A 24,858-nucleotide genomic window follows, 5' to 3' on the forward strand; every position below is an offset into this window, starting at 1 on the left:
CTCCAACAGAGATTAGTTTAACAACTCAACATCAGAGTTTTTTTCTCCTGTATATCTATTTTGGGTTTGTTTAGTCATGTCACATAGCACCCAGACAGTCCCTTTGAAGGGAGGTTCAGTTTCGGCGTTCATAGCCCTGAAGAAGCTCCATCAGTTACTTTTCAAATGAAGAAGCAACAGAAAGGGACAGAAGAGTTCAGCTCACTGGTGCTCCAGCACACTCCCAGGCCAGGGATCTTTGCTCTACATAGACAAAATGTTAAAGTCTCCGGTCACCAAAGTCAGGGAAACCCACAATGCTTTATTCTGCTAAGGAGCACCTCTGGTCTGTTGGATTTTGACTCAGGAGCATTAAGGACAATTGCTGATGTCCTTTGCTCTGGAGCTCTGCAATAGCAAGATTAGTACTATAAAAGGAGAGGGAATTTTGGATGTTCTTCTTTCCTTCTATCAGGTCTTCCTGCTTTCAAAGAACCCCAGCTGGCAGAGCATATTAAGCAAGCAAAGATATATAGACAGTTTGGGGCCTTCTGCTTAAAACTCCGCTGTCAGTTTTTAACACTATCATTAAAGTAGAATGAAAAGAAGTTCCATAACGTAAGCCTGGGCTGCAAACCTGCATTTAGACCCCTGTCAGGCAGCTCAGCAAGGACAGATTTCAGAGCAAAAAAAGCCTTGCAGCTCTAGGACACAAGCACACAAGCACCTACCCCAGACAGGACAGATGCAGCCTCCTGGGAACTTGTTTGTCAGGCTCTTTCAGGAAAAAAAAAACAAAAACAAACAAAAAACCACAGCCCATTATCAGTGTGAGCCGGCAGCATTTCATCTTCATGAATTGTATGTCTGAGGGAGGATTTCCTAAACTGTATTCTTCTCATATAAGGAGACAGTAAATCCTGGGTAGAAGGAGGAGGAGAAGGAAGAATGAGTCAGCCCCACTGGCAGCCTTGGCTGCCGCAGTAGGCTGGAAAAAGCTCTACAGACAACTTGCAGATCTCCTGCTTTTCATACCTGAGAGCCATTTGCTTAGGTACTGTGTATGTGCATTAAAACTAGGTCGGGGGGTGGGGTGAGGGGGGATGGGACATGAACCAGAAAAGATGGAGTAGCATTAGGTATTATCTGTGTTCTCAGCTGGCAGGGAAGCTGCTTATGTCTAACAGTAATACTGCAGAGCAAATATCAGTAACATTAAAGTGCAAAAAGCAAGAGGAAACATGTTCACTCCTTCCCTAGCAGATGTATACCAAACGAGCTTAGGCTGTAATTTGCCCAGTCCAGCTTCTGTTGAGAGAAGACAGTCAATTAGGTAGTGGGTATAATCCCACTAGATGGGAAACAAAATTCAGGCCTGTGATACTGGACTGGTGGGATGGCATTGATGTAAAAAACTATCACCAGCCTGGGGCAGTGCTCCCCATGTACTGGACATGTACCAGACAGCTTTCATCAGAAACCTGCAGCAGCAGGAAAGGGAGAATAACACGACTGATGGATTTAAATGCATTCATTTATCTACCCAGATCAAAAAACTCCCCCTCCCCTTAAAAAAGGGAGCAAAAGAGTCCAGAACAAATGATCCTGGGACAGACTCCCTATTGCAGGCCATGTCAGATGCTAGTTCTCTCACCTCTACCAGTCTCAGGCACTGCAGCACTGCATGAGACGGGGGGAGACGGACGAGAGAGAGAGGGGGGGAGACGGACGAGAGAGAGGGGGGGGGAGACGGACGAGAGAGAGGGGGGGGGAGACGGACGAGAGAGAGGGGGGGGGAGACGGACGAGAGAGAGGGGGGGGGAGACGGACGAGAGAGAGGGGGGGGGAGACGGACGAGAGAGAGGGGGGGGGAGACGGACGAGAGGGGGGGGGGGAGACGGACGAGAGGGGGGGGGGGGAGACGGACGAGAGAGAGCAGATCCTTAAGGAGTTGGAGGACTACATCACAGACTGGGTTGAAACCAGCCCTGCTCATTGCAACCAGCAGCACAGCTGGAAACACTCCCTCCAGACAGCATACAATTCCAAGGACATTATGGCCATACAGACTACAGGAGGGTTTTGGACAGCTCAGTGCCTAACATGACTTGACTCCCAGGTGCTGGCAGGCACCTGACAGGCATCTGAGCAAAAGGCTCAAGTCAGAGGGACCATTCTTACGCAGATACAATAACCATCACACACAGTAAGTTGAAGACCTTCTCTAAGGTCCCCAGGCCACAAGACCCCCCTCTCTCTCTCTTTTCTTTTTTTTTTTTCTTGGTGTTTGGAGCCAGGAAGTGGAAAGGATGAGAACAGCAGCCCATTACTGCTGGCAGATACCTACTCTAATATGTCCCCTGAAAAACATTCCACAAACATCCAGAGCTAGGCCCGGGAAAAGCTAGACGTAGGAGGCCAGTAGAATCACCATGACCAGGAGCGAGGGATGGTCTGGGCTCATTCATATGCCACATGAGAAAAAATGAATGGGGCAGAAAGAGAACACCCAGAATTCCTCAGTAAAACCAACTCCCTGATCCCTCCACATACAAGCCCTGCAACCAGTGTGCTTTGCTGATGAGAAGCTATGATGAGGGAGTGAGGGGGAGTACAAACAAAAAGTAGAAGAGCCCAATAGAGACTCAACCTCCAAAGCCACTACAAATGAGAGGGTTTTTTAATGGGGTGACACCTCTGAAGGGAACAGGCTAGACATCAGCAACTCCAACTGGCTGAACAGTCTCTGTCTCTGCTACCATAAAAAGGCAAGTTTCATTTATGCCCAAAGAAGCAAAACACAGGAGTCAAGAGAGTCAAGGTCTGGCTGCCCTGTCCCTAGCTCACCCTGGTGCTGGGAATCACTGTGTCACTCAAGATGCTGCAGGAACACACTGACACACACAAATTAAAGGCACATGCTACTCCTATTGGCCCAGATCTTAAAAAAAACACACGCAACTAGCACTTAGGAGATTACCAGAAAAGCACGCTACCCCACAGCTGGGTTTCAGTGAACTACAGCACCTTGTTTAAGGTGAATCACAGCTGCATTTTCACAGCACACTGCAAACTGTCTGTTGCTCAAAGCCATGCTGCTAATGGCAAATGGCATCCACTGCACTTAAGTATTTAAAAATCACATGCTGCCAAGTCCCTTGCTCAGCTCTCAATGTGACAGCTGGATTCCCTATCCCTGCACCCCTCCTCCCAGGGATACAGAGGCATAGCCAATCTCATGTCACTATTGAGCCAGCACACAGAGTACACGCTTGCTTCACGTCAGCAAGGAATTACCAAAATGGACACAGAACATGGTGCTGAGTTTTCTGGTTCTGAACATTTCTGGACTGAACTCAAGAGTCAGAGAGGGGGATCCAGTCTGAACCAAGGAGCTCTGGGCTTGGCACACTCCAAAACTCAAGCTTCTGGTCAGCCAAACACCAGTGCTCCTCCCCATAGCCCTTCACCAGTATACCGCTATCATAGAATCAGTAAGGTTGGAAGGGACCTCTGGAGATCATCTAGTCCAACGGGGTCAACCTACAGCAGGTTAGACAGGGTTGCATCCAAGCAGGTTTTGAATATCTCCAGAGAAGGAGACTCCACCACCTCGCTGGGCAACCTGTTCCAGTGCTCTGTCACTCACAGTGAAGAAATTCCCCCTCACATTCAGATGGAATTTCCTGTGGTTCAATTTTTGCTCATGGCCTCTTGTCCTGTCACATGGGACAACTGAAAATATTTTGGCCCCTTCCCCCTTACACCCTCCCTGCAGGTATTTGTACACATTGATAAGATCCCTCCTCAGTCTTCTCTCCCCCAGGCTAAAGAGGTCCAGCTGTCACAGCCATTCCTCATAGCGCAGATGCTCCAGCCCTCTGATCATCCTTGTAGCCCCACGCTGGACTCTCTTCAGTAGCTCCATGTCTCTCTTGTCCTGGGAAGCCCAAGACTGGACACAGTACTTGAGATGAGGCCTCACCAGGGCTGAGGAGAGGGGCAGGATCACCTCCCTTGACCTGCTGGCAACAGTCTTCCCAATGCACCCCAGGATACCATTGGTTTTCTTGCCCACCAGGGCACATTGCTGGCTCATGGTCAACTTGTCATCTGCTACTGCTTCTGAATTTTATTCCTAACTCCAAACCTTGAAGATGCCCAAGAGCACTTCAACGCCTGCATAGAGGTGGGTTTCCTTAAGTGCACTGTGCAGTAGCATCACTCTCTGTTCATCCACTGTTGCCTAGAGCCTGCCTCTCCCTTCACTGCACAGCAGTGGGACTTGTCCTGTCCTTTCCCTACAGCCTTGAGAAGACCTCTCCCTCTGTCCGGTACACAACTGGAAACAAAACAGTTATTATAGAGGTGGGGTGGGAGAAGAGTGGGGAGAGGCTAAACACATCTGCAAGACAGTCACACAGGCAAGACCATGTTTCTTGCATGCTCGTCACAGCACTGCAAGCATCCAGCCTCTCCTGCAAGGGAGGCAAGGAGGAATGGCAGCAGCTACTGCCTCTTCTCTCCCTCTGAAGCAGAGAAGTGACAGTGCACCTCTTTCCTCCAGCAAGATCTTTCCCTCCTCATGCTTGACTGAGAGGACAGCAACCACCTCAACTCCACTGCCACAAAGTTCAGAGGCAGCAGGGATACAGAGTAGCCAAATCCATCATCAAACAAAAAATAAAGGAAAAAGGAGAGATGGGAGAATAGGAGGGAAAAGAGAGGTATAGGAGGAAAATAACAAGTGCTGAGAGACATTCAAGCAAAGAAAGGGGACAGGACAAATTATATTCAGTGAGTAGCTGGAAAATCCTCCAGACCTAACCTCCTGCCCACTATCTCCTTTTAAAGGCTATGTTGCCATCTTCTCTGAGGAGTTGGAGGGGGAAGGGGGAAAGGGGTGTGAAAGGTTTCAGATTTAACAAAATTACCATTTTCTCCTCTTCTCCAAGAGAAGTAAAAATTAAAACCCTGCCACCAATAAGCTTTGAGCCAAGCTCAGCCACGCCCACACCATCTCTGATGCTGTCTTCTCCACGTGCTCATGCACATACACATGCATAGAGATGTCATCTTCCTAGGCAGAAGCCACTCCAGGCAGTAAAAAAGAATGAAAAGGGGGCCTTCCATTCAAACCCAGCTCAGTTAAAACCTAAAGATATAGTATCATGGAAACCACCACCACCTCCCCTCCTTCCCCAGCAAGTAAAGTATTAAACAAATACAGATCTGTACAGTCTCGCATTAGCACAGGCTGGGACCAAGCCCTTGGCATTCTCTACAGCCCCTCCAAGCTGAGGCCTGGGAGATTTGACATGAACCAAATCTGTCAATGGCTCAAGACAGACACGTGGGCAATAATGAGCAGTGGAAGAAACATAGTGCTCCATTCAGCTCTGAACACTGATAAATAATTCAGGAAGAGAAATGCCGCAATACAGAGCACAGCCCAGTTTAAAAATAGAACACATGCCGATGCCAGAAGAACGGAGAGGAAGGAGAGAAGAGAGATGGCATTAACAAAAGGATGCATGGCAACAAGCCAGGCAGCCAGTGGATGCTGCAGCCGCCGTGCTCAACACATTGGCCCCAGCAAATGTTTATTTGCCTACCCTATAAATCAAGAATCTAAAACAGTTATTATTAAAATGCTGACAGCAAATAGAGCTGTGTCCCCTTCTCATTCAGAGCCCTGCAGCAATGCACACACACAAATAAAGAGGAGGCCCCCATGACGGAGGGTCTGCAGCAAGCATGCAGTGCAGTGGGGAACAGGCACAGCAAACATGCACTTGCCCACCTTCATTGCATATGCGGCGGCGACTGCAGCAGCATGGGCACTGGCACAAATCTGTATAGCCCTTCCTGGCTTACGTGCCTCACTGGCCATCCCAGGTGCAGAGCATCTGCAAAGCTTCTCCATCAAGTTGGCCTTCAGTAGTTTTTCTAGTAACAATGTTTTCTATGTGGTGCAGATAAAATAAGCACTATTTTAAATGGGAATGGTAGAATTTTGTCTACTCAACTATTCTCCTCTAAATCCAAATACCATAAATTCAGACACTTCCACTCATCATTTGTAGCACAAATGTTGTTGGACAGGTGTCCCATATTTATGATCTATTATCCTTTGTAATGAACTATATACAAACACCCCCCCACACACACTGCTCAATAGCAAGCACAGAGAGCTCAGAGCTATTAACTTCTCTCTGGAGCCCATTGTTCTTTTCACATTAACAATCACATGTTAAAGACTTCCTTGACAACTTACAAAACACCTAATTGTCCTAACAAATCTGCAATATAGGTGCCACCTGTATTTTCATGGGTGGGAACTGGGACACAGCAGAAGTGATGCAAGAAATATTAGAAAGGTCATTATCAGATCAAAGTTTGTAATTTTAGTTGCAAAGCATTAAGTTTTTTCACATTTACCATTTAGCTATGAAGGAACCTGGGTCATAGATATAGTCCCTTTACTCTACTTTGCCATAGAGCTGCTTTAAAGAAAAAAAAATGGTCTCTCCAGGTTTTGCAAGAAAATACTTGGGGCGGGGGGGAATGCAGCCATCTGTCTCAGCTTAAAAAAAAAAAAAAAGAGAGAGAGAGAAAAAAGAAAAAAGTCTCATCCTGCTTCCTCTTGAGGAAGGTTATCAGTTTTCCAAATATTTGTAAGACAAGAAACTGACAATTATAAGAAAAAACAATACATTTTTGATACATAAAAAGAGTACTATCACGAACAGCTAAATTCAAAAACTTATAAATCTACAGACAAAAGAAGCTGTCCACAAACTCTTCCCCCCCGAATATATATATATATATATATATATATATATATATATATAAATTACTGAAGAGGTGAGAAAAGAAAAAGAGAGAAAAAAAGAGTTAAAATGTCACGGAAAGGAAGTTCAAAACACAGACATTTGGATGCCCGTGTGTAAGAAACCCAGATCTTAAACAAGCAGTTCCTTTTTTTAAGCAAAGATCTTCCAAGATGCATTTTGCCATAGATTTGAGTTGAAGTGAGCAAAATTGTGTTACTCAGTCTTAATCATTGAAGCACTGCAAGGCGACATCTGTCCCCTTCTCTGAAACGTGATATTAACGCAAAGCTTAGCTAGAACTGAGTATGTTGACATTCTGCTTTTTAATGTGGTCCTATCTGTCACCTTACTCAACTATTAGTTTTAATTACATGATCATATTTTTAACCTAAAATGTGAACTACTATTCAGAACATACTGAAAAGAGCTTTTAAAGAGAGTCAGGAAAAAAACCACAAGCTATGTTATAGTTCAGAAGTCCATGCTTCAATACAGCATTCTGAAGAGCACTCCCACTCTTAGTTGTAAGTGACAATGAGTAAATTTTCCTAATAGCTTCTCTGTTAGGAAGCGACTGTCTGAGGAGACAGAAAAGGGGACGGAGCCCTGGGCACCCTGCCGCTCCACCCTAGGCCATCAGGAAGGGAGCATGGCTGCACAACATGCACTTGCATTCATCTAGCAAAACCGTAACTGCCACGCTAGGTCTAATTTCAGGATTTTTGCTGCTTTGCCTCAGCCAAACTTGTGCTTTTCATGATACTATTTACATCTTCTATAAGCAAGGGTCACACGTTGGCTGGTGTTATTGGACACTGTTGTGCAAATAAAACTTGCAAGCCTGGCAAAGAGTGGCTGTGAATTATCCATATAGTAGGCAATATTGTCTTACAGTTGGTTGCTATTTCTGGAAAGCATGTAATGTTAGTTTACAGTATGAAGGGAAGATACAATGGAAGTACTCCAACCACTGTTCTGAGAGCTGAAATTTTTATATATACTGTCTGAACTGCATTTATGAAAGAAATAAACCTCGCAACAGCCTCAGAATTTCAAATTTCAAAGTTTTGTACATTATAACATTGAAAAGCTCACAACAGCACCTGAAGTTCATCCTTCATACAATGGATTATCATGTATTTAAAAGCCCTTTGGGTTTCAGCTCCTCAGGAGAGTACTGCTTGCTGAAGAAATAGATTTGAATTTGGTCACAGCAAGTATCAACTTCTCTTCTCCACCCTCCAAAATGGTGAATTTTCCTGGATTACTTTTAGCCACTTATATTGCTCAAGGTTTTATCACTGCAATACCTAATCACACAACTCCCGAACAACTTGTTACATTTCCTCTTAAGATCACTGGCATTTTTGGAGTGTATTGGATACAAGCCTAGAACAACCACAAACAGTAACCTTAAATTGACAGAGATGCCCTAAAGCAGAAGGCACTGCAGTGCTATGGGTTCACATTCCGGTAAGTTTTTACAGACACAGCATGTGCCTGGAGTTAATGATGGCTCCCCTAGACAGGAAAATTATTTGAGAATAAGGTAGCCTGCGAATCGAAAGCAAAAAAAAAAAAAAAAAAAAAAAAAAAAAAAAAAAGAAAGAAAAAAGAAAGAAAAAAAAAATCTTTTCCCATCATGTAACTGACCCTCCTTCCTAGCAAACACTACCTTAAAACTGCAAATTTCTGGTAACAGTTGGGCTGAAAAGGTGCTGATAGTGCTCTTCTACCAGAGCTTTTCCTTTGAAGCTGCACTTTTCATATTAACTACATATGCCCCATTGCACTGACACCAGTAAAAGCCAACCTGCAGTGAGAGACCGAACCAGTTCGCACTGACACCAGTAAAAGCCAGCCTGCAGTGAGACTGAACCAGTTCGCACTGACACCAGTAAAAGCCAACCTGCAGAGAGAGACTGAAGATCCCAGATGCATGTTGGACCAGCAGCCCTTACCTGGCAGACAGCACAGATGTCCTAAAGGACAAAATGGTCACACAGGGACTAAGGATCAACACAAATGTGAAATGATGGTGAAAAACACCCTGAGCTTCTTCCACTAAGCACAACAGAGCATTCACAACAGGCAGACTACCATTGAAAGGAATCACTCACTGAGATCCTCTTTCAACCTAGGTCCCTCAGCCTAAAAATCCAGATCTCTGTCAGCCATCAGCCTTTGCAGAGCACAGCTACCAGGAAACAGAAAACATTTCTGGAGATGCCTCATGATATGCTAAGCAAGTTTGCTGCACCCACCAAAGGATCACACACATACAAAAAATCTCCTGTGAAGGCCTATCCAGCTTTGTGCAATCAGCCTGAAGCCCACCCAGTGAAGTGAAAAAAATTTTCCCCTCTCCTGCAGCTGAGCACATTTCATGCCAACAGTTTCAGAGCAGAACCATCTTGAACAATATTGCCCAAGGATAAGAAAGTTCCTCTGGGCATCACCAAAGCCCCTTCCTTACCCAGAAAGCCGGTAAGGCAACCCATTTGAAAAATGCATTGAAAAGAGACAATTCACCACTTAACTACAACACCAACTAGGTAATTCTCCTTTGTGTCCACAGCGAAAGTGGGGCTCTCCTACATATAATTAAGTGGTATTTTAAATTAAAGGTCCTTTTTTTTGGTGAAAGGAAAATAAAAGCAAGCACAATAGTAACTCCTGCAAGGGAGTTCAGAAGAAGCCTTATGCTGCCTGCCTTCTGTACACAAGCAGCAAGTTATGTATTAACAACAGTGGTGGGCATTACACAGACAGCCACAAGTCAATAGCCCTGTCCTCAAAAGCAGATGAAACTGAAGCCGTGAAAAACACACTAAACCAATAACAAAACCTGATAACAGCTTTTTGTTCTTCAGAGTAGGCATGTACCTCATGAACTTTGACAGGAAAGGTAAGAATGTGCCTCTCAGTTCCAGCAGACCAATCTTTAAGGACCTCCAGATTCAGACTCCCTCTCCACAACCAGGAGGATGTTGAGATGTTTGTTTTTGAAGTGTGCAAAATAAGAAGATTTTGCAACACCTTCCAGTCAGAAGCCTTATGGCTTAGCCAAGTTTTATTTGATCAGCTTGGTACATGCCGTTATTAGGATGCTTTCCTAATATTAAGGCTCACGTGATTCGGCTTAAAGCTTTTGTTCACCTTTTTACTCATCCAAGTGATTTTTGGACACAATGGCTGCTGTGAATATACTCTCACAGAACAGTGAAAATCTCATAGAATAAATTCTGGTAAGTGACTAGATAAAGAGATCCTATTAGTGCTCCCACTGGTGGCAAAACTGTATCATCTCCTTAGCAAAACAACTGACCTGTAAGAAGCCAGGCTCATCAGTTCTGCTGCTCTAGAAAAGCTCATTTGTTCTTATAATTATGTTGGTATAACCCTGAACATAGAGTCAGTTGTAGAGTAGAGGTTTCATTACTGGAGTAGCTTGTTCCCATAAGTAGCAGCTGTATCAGATTAAGCACATTTGTACCAATACAAATACAGCATCAGGCAAAAAGGCAGAATTGCTTTCACTGTACCAGCAAAGAAACATCATATGTGTGAAAGTCAAGATATTTTCTGGTACCATTTTCCCAATGTTACATGCTGAGGAATCTACATCTGAAAGGCACACCACACTCATGGCTCTGTGTATATGCAGACAGCGCCAATGAGCTATGCAGCTTCTGTAAACCCCATGTCAATGTCTAAATCAAGTTAAACAATCTCAGTCCCAGCCCTGGTTAGAAACTGGCCTGTGGTCAAGAGTTTGGAGGAGACATAGAGGAGGGCAGACCCTCTGCTTTTGGGTTACTCTACAGAGGTAGGAACACACTCACCTCTCTGCACCTGTCCTAGGTTCTAGATCTAGCAGTCCATAATGATCCTCCTTCCTGTCCATGCTGTCCCCTTTCTCTCTCCTCATGTCAAACAAATCATGACAGAAGAAATCAGGCTCAAAGAACCTACGCATTTAGTTTTGTATATAGGGAAACAGACAGAACAAGTTCCTACTTGCTAAAGAACAGTATGCCTAAAGCCTCCCAAAAGACATCAGTTTCCAAGATAAACAGAGAACATCTTCTGTAATAAACAGGTTGTGTCTAAACTCAAATCAGGAGAAATTAGTTTCTCAAAGAAAGAGATGTCAAAGCAACATAAAATTTTTAAAACTTCATTAAAAAAAAAGAGAGAGAAAAAGGACTGATAAAAAGAGTAGGCTGCATCTGCCCACACATAATCAGAGAAATTCACTGGGAGGCAGCAGTGACTCAGTCTGCAGTGCACAAACACATATTGTGTTACCAATAAAATTGCACTCTATACAAAACCATAAATCTACATGCACCCAATTGACAACACTAATGCAGGGGAATCCCAGCACTTGGAGACACACTTTGAATTATCAGCCCTTCCTCTTAATACTACCCACCTTCAGACACAAAGAAGGCTCTGCAGAAGCACACCTCGCCTTTGCTTCAATCTGAGAAGTAGGTCATGTTGTCTTCTATTGGGTTTACCAGGATTTAGAAATTGAGAGGAGGCTCAGAAAGCTGAAGGAGAGTGCAAAAAGACAACAAAAAGGGAGAGGAGCACCTTTAAAGAAACCAGAGTCTGAGACAAGACAAGCTGGAGCGACAGAGATTTACCTCCCTTCCATGTACACGTTTCTCAGACCCTTGGAGAAACTGCTTCACATGCACTTGGTTATCAAAATACTACCAATGCATGTACACTAGCTAAATCCCCTAAGAAACTTTGAAAGGGCTTTGATAGGGTTTCTCTCTCCTTTAGACAGTGGAGTAAAAGCATCAGCCCTTACTGAAGGTGAGAATTGTTTGACATGCCTGGATGCCTCGCTCAACTAGAAAGACTCTGAGCTAGGTATGTTCTGCCTTCTAAGCTATCAAGTGAATTGTGCTGAGACTCATTGCAAAGTCACCTTGATGGAGAGAACTTCAATAGATGCCAGTCCTTCTGTGAAACACTGCTCTGAAAGCCCGAATCATTAATTCTAACAAATTTCAAGTTGCAGGGAGAAGCTAGTATCACCTTACTGGAAGGGTGTGATTTAGTTTTTTTGATAAACTCAAACATGCCATGTGTGTCCAGAGACAAACCTACTGAGAAGCTGTCCATTACCATGGAAGTTGCATTTAACTCAGAGGCCACTAACACAGACTGGGAAGATCTAACCTCTCTGATGCTGTCATTTGGAGGCAAGTCTTGAGGCACCCTGACCCCAGAACAACATGCTCACAGTTGTTCCCACATGCACAGAGATAAGCACATACATGTTGGATGTCATGTTCTACCTTAGAAGCTTTCCTTTTCTCTTCCAAAGTAAAGCCACAAGGTCAACTCCAAATTCTTCATCAGCTCAGCAGCCTTAGTACAAACACTGAAATACAGTGAACTCTCTAGGTTTGTCTATCACGCACCTTTCTCTCTACCACCACCTTCACCTCATGTCAGAAAACATATTCTTAAATTCCAATGACACTACATAGCATGAATTATAAGCAGACTGTTTAGTCTTCTCTTTTTTTTTTTTTTTTTGTCTTTCACATCAAAATATTCCAAAACTCTCAAAATAAATCATGTCTCGATCTCCTACTCACTAAGAATGTACAGCTGAGGTGGTCTGAGAAGCCTTCCAGCCAGAGAACAACAACCTGCTTTCCCTGGGAACTTCTAAAAATTCAGGGAGAACCTTACACTTGTAAAGCATTTGAAGGGGAAAGAAAATCAACTCTGGTCCTCAACTACATCTGACTGTCCTTTCAAATGTCACCTCCTGCTCAATAAATAAATAAATAAATAAATAAATAAAATCTATGCATGATTTTATTAAATTACTCCATTGTATGGATGGATTAATTACACTTAATTATATTATACTTATATACTTATTTATACAGCAAAAACCTTAAGATATACAATTAATGTATATCCAATAGCCATAAAGCACATACAGCTTTGTTACAGTTTGTACCATTTGCCCCCATACTTACACTTCCGCTTCACATATGAAATACAACATTTCTCAGAGAAACTTTCCATACTGGCCTCCATAATGGTCCCTTCATTCAGACATCCTGAGCCTTTTTCTCAGAAGAACAACCACCTCTTGGAAAAATCAACCGATACAGAAGGGTGCTCAGCAAATGCAAAATCTGTTCCACAGAATTAGGACCTTAGAAGCAGCACAATCCATTTAGGTTACAAACTCTTCTACGCGCCACACATCTGCTCACAGTAAAGCACTGGCCTGTGAGCCAGAAAAAACACAGGATTCCTGGATTCTGGTCCTAGCTCAGTATCTGCCTTTTTATGCTCTCTCAGCCGGATCACTTCCGCTCCCTGTTCTTCAGATTATCCACCTATAAAACAGGGATTACATTCACCTACCCACACTGGGGTAGGAAGAATTAATGTATTAAGGCTGTAAAAAAACCCCTAAATCTCTCAATGCACAGTCCTGGCAGAGGACCCCAAGCAGCTTTTCTTATTAGCCCTTGCTGTGGCATTGGCAGTGAAGGGCATCTCTGAACCTTACCATAGCTCAACATCCCAATACTTTCATAAGCAGTTCTGAACACCAAAGCTCTTACGATTTCTACGTGCTTCCTGCAGCACTTACTTGCCCTGTGCTGCAGAAGAGGGAATACACAGGCCTGAGAAGCTGCTTTGAAGGAGACTTTTCCGTGGATCACCTACATATCAGTTTTACTTTGTGTACATCTTAGCAATATGCCCACTGTGCATGTTCTCATGCCCATATACTCTGTATCAGCTCACTTAATCAACTCTAAGTGCTCATATGGCATGAGAGGGGTGCAGCTGTAGCTACATATGCAATAAATGCCCTCTTGATGCAATTCTAATGTAGGAAACACCTTCTGACCTGAGCACATCTAGTGTCAGTCCCCAGAACCAGGTTGTGTGCCTGCAGCCTTCAAGCTCTTCTACGCTGCAAAGCCCGACAGACTCAGCTTAATTTCCTGCCACACAGCTGCTCAGCAAACAGTCTTTTTGCTGTCATTCCAGTTTTGCCCCTTTGAAGCCACCTTGTGCCACTTTTAACAGTTCCAGGCGTGGCTGTAGCTGAAAAGTACATCCCTAAAGCTACAGTCAAAAAAGTTGGGGGAAGAGAGTTTCAAAATAAAGTAGGTGACCTGGAAAGGATGCAGCAACCTGAGTGTTCCCCTCCTCCTCCAAGGATGTTATGTCCTCACCAGAGCATTGCCACATCCTTCTCATTTTGTCCACTGCTGCTACAAGCTGTCTGTGCTGCCTTACATTAATCTGTCTCCACACAGAAGTGTTTCAGTGCATTTATGAAATACTGGGTATATTCCTGTAACATCTATAGCAGTGATAAGGTTTGTACAAGTGTTTGTTCTAGGTAGTCACTTTGGATATTTTTTTCCAAAGCATGTGCACTTGAGGCCAAACCGCAAGGGTTTTCTGGTACTCGGTGACTGAAAAGGGTAGTCAGTCAGATTTCCAATAAGTATTTGAGGAGTTAGGCACCTGTTAACTGCAGGAAGATCTTGAGTCTGAGGGTTTTGACTATTTCTAAAAGAGGCCAAGGTGCCCAATTCAAATTCAGACAGTAACTGAAGCTGGATTTTGAGTGTTTTTGAAAAGGTTACCAATTAATTGTAAATGTTAGTTTTCCTTATCAAATACAGAGTGCAACTCAGAACCAGACATCCTCTGCTTATACAGAACCCTTCCTTGCATGATCTCAAAGCTTTTTCTATAAGCATTTTCTCCTGGAGGAAAAAACGTTTTGTTTTACCTCATTGCATAGACTGCCAGAATGCCTTGCCCAGCTGCACCTATATACTGAACAAAGCCTGGTATACCGCCTCCCACCTTCTCTCTAAACCCCTGAACAGTATTTCTCCAGTATACAAAGAAACAATAATATTTAAATCAACAATAAGACAGACAGCAAAAAGGCAAAAAGCTGAACTGCTTTAAGCAAAATTCCCACTGAAAGCCAAACTCATTTGTTCAGCTGGCCATCAGGATCAAAGATCTGGCAGTAGTATGACTCCACATCTACTTTTGACAGAACAAGGCAGCTCTGGGACACAAGGAAGGGAAGGTAGAAAGGCTCTAGCTGGAAAGTTCTTGTCATAGGCAATGATGCAGGAGAAAGAAATTACACTGGGTCATCAATTCAACCTGTCACCCGAGACCAGACTGTTGGGAAGTTTGCAGTGGGAACAGGCAAGCATATTGTTCTGCTTTTGTGTTGAACGTGGGTTTAACAAAACCATTTGGACATCAGATGCAAGACTTATTTGAGGCTACCTCTCTTCTCTACTGCTTGGGAGACTGGATGTTATCTGCCTTGACTTTCATTAAAATCCCCAGAGATCTGTTCTGCTACTGCGCTACTTAGGCTAAATTTAGCAGGATAATAGAAATAGTTGAAAGGTATGCAATTCATTTTAATATCTATACTTTTATGTTGCCAGGCAGCTAATTTCTAAGTGATCCTAAAGCAATCATCCAAAAAGAAAAAATTATCAAGATATATTCTAGATTATCAATGGATCTAGCACTAATGATCCAAATTACAAGACTTCAGGAGCTTGAGTCAGCCAGGTTTCTACAACAGTGCCAGAGAGGGTGGGGAAAGCAATAAGGCAATAGTATTTTTAAAAGAGTGTTAAATTATGGAACAAGACAGAATAGCAGCAGGTCTCTCACCAGTGCTTTTACTTGTTGAACGAGTCAAATATATTTTGAGTGCCTTATGTCTGTTGAATACAGGAGCACTAAGAAGTGTCTTAGCTGGTTTTCCATAGACTCACTGTAATTGGTCCTCAGAGCTGGGGTACTGTAATGGACACAGGGATACAAAGCGAAACCTCTTACTAGAGGAAGATAATAGATGACATAAATTATCTCTAATTCACAGCCCAAATAACCCACAGATAAGCCAGAGATCTAGCCTTCAGGCATTAAAAAGAGACATTGCAAAGCACAGGGAAGGTCCAGCTAGAATTAAAAACCAATGCATTAATATAAGGCAGTTAAGTCTGATTGTTTGCTGGAAACAAGAGTTTATCTGGACACCAACTCCTTTTTCGTATTTCATTGCAAAGAGCAAGGTGCCCCCCAAGTTACATAAGCCCACATCTCCCCTTCACACACCTTCTCCCCAGAACCAGGATCACTAGAAGTGTGGAGACTGCCACCACCAGTTGGAGGTGGTAAGGTGTTGCATCCATCTATGAGGTCCATCAAAACAAGCATCATCCAAACATAGAGCATTGATATCCAGGGTCTTCACTGCTCCAATAAAGAAACTGCAGTACACTACCAAGAACATACAGCAACAAAATATGCTAATCACACACACACACAAAGTAGTACTTATTTTGCTAGCATTAAGTTTCAGAAATTTACACTGTAAAAACAGCAATGGTCATGTAAAATGACACCAGAAAGGCAAAGTTAGCCTTTCAGTCAAGCCTGGTACCAAGAAGAGGAAGTTCTGATACTAGTTCATTCAGGCAGAGGAAATGACTGAACGTCAGAATCCTGAGCTTTTCTCAAGCCCTGTCACTTCCCTGCTATATGCTATAAGCTTACTAACAGTACTGAAGTATTACTGATACCTCATTTCCCAGGGCAACTGTTGTTCCTAAAGAATTTTCAGATCTTAGATGAAAGAAAATAGGAGAAGGTCAATGCCTTATTATTAGAAACTAGCATTTACAAAAGCTGGAAACAGCATTAGAAAACAAAGTTAACTATTCTACCTGTTTAAGAGAACTAATGCTTTAGTAACAGTTAGCAAGATGCAAGTATAGCATCAGCTAAAGTGCCCCCTCTTCCCTTGGCACAGACCTAGCAGCATTAATCAGCACTGCCACTTATTTCTCTGACTTTAAGTCTTTAATGTACACCAGCTCCAGGTGCAGACACTTCCAAAAGACATTAAAGAAGAAAGATTCAGACCAAGATAAATGTTAAACTCAGTTGGCTTACAGGGCTTATTTCCTCCTTAGATTAAGCTTCTCTGCCAGGGCTAAGTCAAAAAGCAGGGTCTGAAGGACAGATTAAGTCCTGACGCCACTGTAGCAGCAAGTGTTTTGTCATTATTTCAACAAGCATCAAATTAGGCTCATCAGCAATGAACAGGTCAGCATCTGTGCACCAAAAGCGAGATCACTTTTGGTAAAACTGTTCTGGCTGAAGAATTCAGTTCACCCAGCAAAGAAATGCTATGGAAGTTCAGCATAGCTCAAGTATTTTATTAAAGATAGCGACCATTCAAAGCAAAAGATTAATTTGAGTGAGGAATTCTCTGCTCGCACTGGCAAACTGTATCTAATGAATAAGCAATATGAAAGAAATCAGCCTAAAATGAATGAGAAGCCAAGGACAGTCAGTAAATGCTGCCTTTCCATTGATGGACCCTGGAAGCATGTGGTACTCATAAACAGGCAGTGACATTCAGTGATACTGTGTCCATTTATATTTTACTCTTCTTCATGACCTATAGAAGATATCAAAGCCTGCACCAAAGGGACAGCACAGAAGTTTGCTCTCACAGAGCTACAGTTACACAGACACATATGGATGTCTAGTTCAAACCAAGGAGGTCAAAACTTACAAGAGAGGACTGATCTTACTGCTAGGATTCTAGACCAGGTGAAAGAATTCTCATATTCAAAGCAGCAAGGCATAGCTGGAAGAAGGATGAAACCTCAAAGAAAAGCATGTTTCATTTTGCTGATGCTCGCAGCTTGATGAACTTCAGAAAAGATGACACCCATCCCTGCATGTACAGAAATAGTCAGAGCACTGAAAGAGAACATACGCATTTCTCAAGTAGACCCAAGCTTAATTACATACTAAGAAACCAACTTTGGTGAGGACTGCTGAAACTCTGGGGCAGTACCCAGCAATTTACATTCAAATCTAACTTCCACAACTTCCTGTGTGAATCTGAAGGCAAACAGCTAGACTCCATGAATAATGAATCCTTTCCTCCATTTTCTCCTCAGCCTCGTCTGTGTACTATGTATGTTCTTTGAAGTACAAGGCTGTTCTCTACTATACACATGTAAAACATGAGGCATAAAGGGTTTCAATATCTGCTGGGGTCTTTGGATCAGCTACAAAAGTATGTTTGTGAAGAATTTAAGGCAGGAAATGCAATTCAGCACAGGCACGTATAGGAAGTACCAACGCACAGAATATTGACAAGATCATTTTATTAAGAATTTCTCCTCACCCAAACAGCAGCCCTTTGTAAAGTCTTCAGCATTCAGGTGCCAAGTTGCATTTCCTGCCCCTCACTGTACCTTTACATTGGACTTCCTGCTCTGAAGTACTGAGAACATAGCAGCTTGCTGAAAGACACCAAAACAAGCTGCACTTCAGGAGAGACTGATGCCGGGGGGAAGACAGTTCCAAAACCCATTCTGACAGATTTGATATACATGTATTTATTTATCAGACATTCATAGAACACTAAAGGGAATTCCCATTGTCTTCTGATAGCACCCAGTGACGTTTATAAAGGCCAACAGTTTGAAAATGAAACTTAAAGGACCTTGACCTCCAAATCCCTGCATGCAACACTGTCTCATCTCTCTATCTTCTCTGTGCAAGGAAAAGCAGTGAAAACTGAGAAGGACCACATGCTCAGAAAACACTTCTTGACACATTGAAGAACACAACTGTAACAAGTGTTACTTGTCTAATGAATGGAAGGAGAGGAAGGAAAGAAAGGGGAACAGTTACATAAGATGAGAAGCTGGCTTTACAGTTTTGTACCAATAAAACTAATCTACGGTCTTGTCAGTGTTGAGAATGATTCAGAAAACTAGACTCCAGGCACAAAATAGGAGTGGATTCACGGAATCACAGAATGATTGAGATTGGAAGGGACCTCTGGAGATCATCTAGTCCAACCTCCATGCTCAAGCAGGGTCACCTAGAGCACATTGCACAGGTTCGTGTCCAGGCAGATTTTGAATATCTTCAGAGAAGGAGACTATACAACCTCTCTGGGTAACTGTTTCAGTATTCTGTCACCCTCACAGTAAAGACGTCTTTCCTCATATTCAGATAGAACTTCCTGTGTTTCAGTTTGTGCTCATTGCCTCTTGTCCTGTCGCTGGGCACCACTGAAAAGAGTCTGGCCCCATCCTCTTGACACCCTCAAGATATTTGTATACACTGGTAAGATCCCCTCTGTCTTCTCTTCTCCAGGCTAAAGCAGTTCAGCTCTTGCAGCCTTTCCTTGTAAGAGAGATACTCCAGTCCCCTAATCATCTTTGTAGCTCTATGCTGGACTCTTTCCAGTAGTTCAACGTATCTTTCGTACTGGAGAGCCCAGAACTGAACATTAGATTTCAACTGCATAACTGGATGACTGCCTTCTTATGTGGTGCACAGGGTTATCAATAAGGTGATTGCAACTTGGAGCTCAGTCAGTTAACATCTGAGAAACTGAATCATAATCCCTGTTGTGCTTTATTTGCACCATCCTACACAGTGTCAGCACCTGAGCAAGTTAATTTATGTAGATGCTCAGTGAGAGTTGATGTCAAAGTTCTAACTTGATAGAATGGAGAGAGTTGAGCTTCTAAGGTCATCAAGTACTTTGAGTATGTATTAGTAGAGGCAGAGGAAGCTGGGTTTGTTCAGCCTGGAGGAAAGACTAAGGGGAGAACCTAACTGCTGTCTTCAGCTATCCAACATAGGGAAGAATCACTGAGAAGACAGAGCCAGACTTCTTAGACATGTACAGCAAAAGGACAAGAAAAGGAATGCAGTCAGTGAAGTTTGACTAGATATAAGGGGGGGGGGGGTACATCCACAGTAAGAGTGGCTAAGCACTCTCTAAGACCTCTGGCTGTTGCTGCTGCTACTTAAAATTTATACTTGGGGTCCATAAAGGAGAGGTGTTGACTAAACCACAAAACACTGCACAAACAGTGAAAGCAGAGATCCACAGAATTCTAAACTGATTACAACTGTTTAAATAATGGAATTTATGCGAAACCAGCACAACTTTCTTCTCCTACAAGTCATTAACCAAATGGATGCAGGACACATTTACTGCAACTTGTTCCTAAATGCCCTCAGCTGAACAGCAATATTATCAGTTAAAATGGAAATAGAAATGCCAGGCCTTTAACTAAATGGATATAAAAAACACATTAGAAATTGAGACCATCTCTAGTACATCTAGGGTAAGCCTGCCTTGAAAATATTAAAATTCCTCCCTTTGCAGCACCTTCCCCAAGTTAAAAAAAAAAGTTCTTACAGTAAGTACTGATCTAGCTGAAACTCACTATTAAACAAGATAATGAGATGAAGTACACTGCACATGTACATACATAATAGCAAACAACTGCTGGAATTACATACATGCCCTCCTCACAGAAGTCTACCCATTTTTGCATGAAAGTACCCTCTGCTCTCCCACCTGACCCTAGGCAGGAATTATGCAATGCCAAAATGACTTTTAGCTTACATTTCTCCACTACACTGATTCTTTTCTTTATCTATCAGCATCTAACAAACAGAGGAAGACAAGAAATGGAAGTTAAAATAGATAAATCAAAACTGTAGGACACACTGGGTAAAATCCTGACTCCACTGTAATCAGAGCAAGCTTTTGGTTAATGCAGCTGGACTTCATGCATTGCACTTACAAATAATGGCAGGGGGTGGAGGGAAGAAGACAACAAAAAGCTCAAGCACTGAACTGAAGCTAAGTCTAGGACCAGTCTAACAGACAGGGTTTTTTTTTATTTATTTATTTCCTTAAATCCTTAAATGGCTTATTTATAAACCTTCCCCCAGAAAACAGGTGTGAAAATGGAAGCACCAACACAATCTTAAATTTAGCAACACAAATGGCATCACTACTGTAAGGGGAACTTGATACATCTGTGCTCTGACTGGGGGGACGAGGAGGGGTAGAATATCACAGGCAGAACAGAGACACTGCAGCATGTCTGGAAGAAGGGATGGGGCATGGACATTCCCCACTGCTCTGCTCCACAGACCTAGCCCTGACCAACCAAGTCTGCTTTGTCCACAGCCTGTTTATTGCTGTCAGTGTAGCTCTTTCCTTCCCAACTAATTCAGTCAGCTGGGCCCCTCTACCCCTCCTAGGCCTTTCTCAAGACCTCTTACAAACAACATGCAACAACTACAATGGCAGCAGGCAAGAGCAACAAATCTTTCTTTAATTTCTATGGAACTAAGCCATGCTTCTGCCCCTTCTCCCAGCACCAACTGCTCCTAGTAGTAGCAGAATCTCCAGTCCACGTGGGACAGTTTCCCAGCCACAGAGAAAGTGGCTGCAGGTAGCTTGGGTAAGTTCTCTGGGACTTACCTTGTTTCCTCTATATACCAAGTTACTGTAGAAGATACTGGTTTATTCATAAGCCTCAGCTTTTATTTAAATAAAACAAGACATGCAAAGTTGCAGCAGTTTAACTCCAGGGATGACATAGCATCTGATACTAGTTAAGTCAATGCAGCTTTGGGCATGTACAATACATTCCGCTAAACTTTGTTTCCTGGGTTTAGCTCATACTTGTCACACAAGCCAAAACAACTATATGCAGCATTGTGCTGTTCAAACGAGCAAACATCACATTACTACCTAGACGTGATGCAGAGTAGTACAGTGATAACATCCTGAGACTGCTCCCAGTTGCAAACAAAACCTCAAAAATCTGAGCCCAGCATAACCAATTCTGAAATATTCACCTAGTAGCACATCTTTAGGGAGCCTGGAGCAACTGTTCAGAAAGACAATGAGATACTTAACTTGCCCCAATAAGGGACTAACTTCAACTGTCAGCATAGAACAGTTTTGTGCACCATGCAGCAGGCTGCCAAGAGAGAGGCCCAAACTACTGCACAGTTTGGAAAAACACTGCTAGTTTAATGCAAGAACAAGTGCCTATGTAACTCCAGTTGTGTCTGGGACTCCAAGAAGCCCCACCAAATGAACATGTGGACAGATCAGCTTCTTTTGGCATTTCAACAAGAGGCAATCACAAGTATACAGCAAATTAAAATGTTGGAGCTCATAGGATCTAACAGGCCACAGTCTGCTGCACAATGCATTATGTTCTAGCATGCCAGACAGAGTTTAGAAGAATCTTCTTCCTCTAGATCAACAACTGCTACCCTGGGAGACTGCAGATACTGTCCCAGAACAGCAGCAAACAATGAGGATACACAACAATAAGAAATCTAAGGCAACTAGTTCATTTAATTCCACTCTACTGAATGGACTGCCAGCCTAGAGTCTTGATCCTCACAGGTCAGATGGCTGCAGCTCAAAGCAGAACTTGACTAACTAGCAGTGCCGTGTCTCAGAGAGTAGTCCAGCAAAAGTTACTGTTAATACCGCAAAAGAACCTCTCAGCTTCGATCCTAGGAAGATCTGAGCAAACAAAGATATTAAGACTCAGCTAGAGAGGAAAATAGTACCACGAACCACTGTCTGATACTGTCGTATCACTCCAGGTTTTGTTTTCTTCATGCTGTAGAGGTAGCTCAAACTGTTTGTTAGGAAGCACTGAGCAAAAACTGAAACACCTAATAACTAAGGGGTCAATTAGCTCCATATCCTACTCACCTCTAGGGCACCAGCCCCAAGTCAGTCCCCACTCCTGAGCAGGGGGAGAGATCAGAGAACGGACCATATCCAAGTGATGTTGCTCCTTCACAACTGGCATGAGTTGAGTTGGGAGTCTTAATCCACCTCCTCAAAAGCCAGATGGCTGTCTCCAGTAAAGCATCATTGCAAGCAACCTGTTGAGAGTCTGATCCATCCTCACTTGTGCAATCCCTGGAGTCTGGAGTAATGGTTTACTATCCAGTGAAGCTGCCATCAAACATCACATTGTGCCAGCTTGGTGGACAGAGAAAAAGAAAATCAGTCTAATGTCTTTCCTTATCATCTAGATTGTTCCATTAAAAGAAAAAAGAAAAAAATCTTATTGTAAATATATACACACACATATACTGGAATAAGATTCCGAAGTTTCCTAGATAGAATGAATTTGTCCTTGCTTTCCAATGAAACAGGAATGAAGAGGGGAAAAATCTTTAGCAATATATATTTAACAGCTCATTGAAAATACAAAGAGCAATGGATGGAGAAGTAAGACCCTAAGAGAACATCTATTGAACAAAGAATTTCAGCAAATCACCTACAAACTACTGAATTGCCACTCACTCAAAAAGGAAGATTGCTTTGAGTATCTCTGGTATGATTTAATACAAAGTTTCCAGCATGAATTCATCAAGGAGAAGGGCACAGAGGTTATGTCAATCAAACTTAATGTGCTATAGGTGGCACACAGGATAGACATGAAAGTGAATGGAGCATAAGGAATCAGAGCTATTCAGAGTGACAGAGGGGAACAAGGTCCCAATTCTCAGAGGGAGTTGGAGAACGGGTCAAGGCAAGAGATGAGACAAGATTCTCAGCAAGTGCCAGTGACAGAAAACTAAATTGAGACCAGCCATGAGTGAAATTTCTTTGCACATTGTCAGCAGCAAAAGGAGCACTGAGACAGAGAATTAGAATTAGCAACAACACTGTATTTTGATTTGTATACAGGCATGTGTTTGCCTACTTTCTGGCAAGCTGACTAGGTCGTACAACATATTCCCATTGCTCCCCAGGGAGATGGAGAACAAACCTTGTGTACACCAATGATTTCGGGTATCTATGGCCTACATCCTGCTTCTCCACCACAACATCCATTCTTTCTTACACCTGTTTTCTTAATGGGCTGGCAGGTAAGGACACCTCTGGTGATCCATGGGTCTTGAAGAAATAGGCACAAAGCTCTGACAAGGCACTTCACACCCCTCTGCTTGGAATGCTATTCTTCAGCCTATCCTTTGATAATAAACAGGCATCAAAGCTTGGCAACATTTCCAGTTCCCCAAGAAGGTATCTCCCCCTTAACCAACTCTTCTTTCCAGCACTTCTCCTTCCCAACCCTTTCTTCCACTTTTTACTCTTTGCTTCAAAATGAAGACAACCAGTAATCTGCACCTACTCAGCAATACATGCAATATTAACACCAGATTGTCACAAACCACTCTGCATGAGCAGAGCCTGTAAAAGCAGTAGAACCCACCTTAAACTCAAGGTTTCTTTGTACTCATGATTACAGTGGCATCCTTGAGCTCTAAGAAAAATAAAGGTTGTTCTATAGAGCTGGAAGCTCTGCACTTCACCAGCTTCTGACAGAAACTTCCCAGACAGTGAACCTCATTCTCTTACTATTCCCACTACTAAGAGACAGCTAGCTGCATTATCAGCATAAATAGCCAGAAAGACACCTTGGTTTTCCAGACACCTTTTGTGAATACTGAGGTGAAGACTGAAGCCTCACAAAATACAGAAGAGTATACAGATAGCAGGCATGGCAGAAGCAAGTTAGATTCCACTTGAAGTGCTCTGGAGAAAAGCTAATGCGTTTCTGAGCTAATCAGTCACTATGTTAAGCAGATACCTACAACCAATAGGTCATTCAGCACAGACAGAAATGCACTGAACAGGACACTTGGTAGTGTCTGCAAGCTGGTATATCAACTTCCAGGGACAGGAATCACTTCACCCCTCTGAAAATCTAACACTTGTTTTTGGGCAGAGTTATGCTATGTGAAACCACAGACAGATCTAGGGCAAAACAGGGAGGGTAGAGGGTTAGGTTATCACCCATGTCACTTTTTATCTGAGATACAAAACTGGAAGCTTATGTGAGTGGATTTTAAATGCCCCAAGAGGTCACAAGTCAAAGTGTTCAGGAACGAACAGCAAAAGTTCCAGCGACTCCTTCCCACAGTTTTTTGTATTACTATTCTAAAGGTGAGGGGATGTCTCACAAAGCATACTTCACAATGTAGGGGACTACTGGGTGTAGTGCTGCTTAAGGACTGAAAAGAACAAGAACATAAACCTTACATTCAAATTAAAACTCAAACAAGGTCTAGAATGGGG

General features: G+C 42.9%; 1 protein-coding gene across 9 annotated transcripts in view; it reads right to left on the reverse strand.

The window, feature by feature from the left end:
* Positions 1 to 24,858, reverse strand: part of R3HDM2 (R3H domain containing 2) — a 69,381-nt gene that overhangs the window by 42,829 nt on the left and 1,694 nt on the right. For 7 of the 9 annotated variants that reach the window (XM_062597118.1, XM_062597123.1, XM_062597126.1 and 4 more), the window contains one exon: positions 22,474 to 22,749. The exons of 1 other annotated variant lie outside the window; for it this stretch is intronic. The gene's annotated coding sequence lies outside the window, so the exon portion shown is untranslated. Of the gene's footprint in view, positions 1 to 5,782; positions 5,800 to 22,473; positions 22,750 to 24,858 lie in introns of those variants that run through there. One more of the 9 variants, XM_062597121.1, reaches the window with a different exon arrangement.

This window comes from Rhea pennata, chromosome 29 (assembly GCF_028389875.1).
Source record: "Rhea pennata isolate bPtePen1 chromosome 29, bPtePen1.pri, whole genome shotgun sequence".
Taxonomy (NCBI): domain Eukaryota; kingdom Metazoa; phylum Chordata; class Aves; order Rheiformes; family Rheidae; genus Rhea; species Rhea pennata.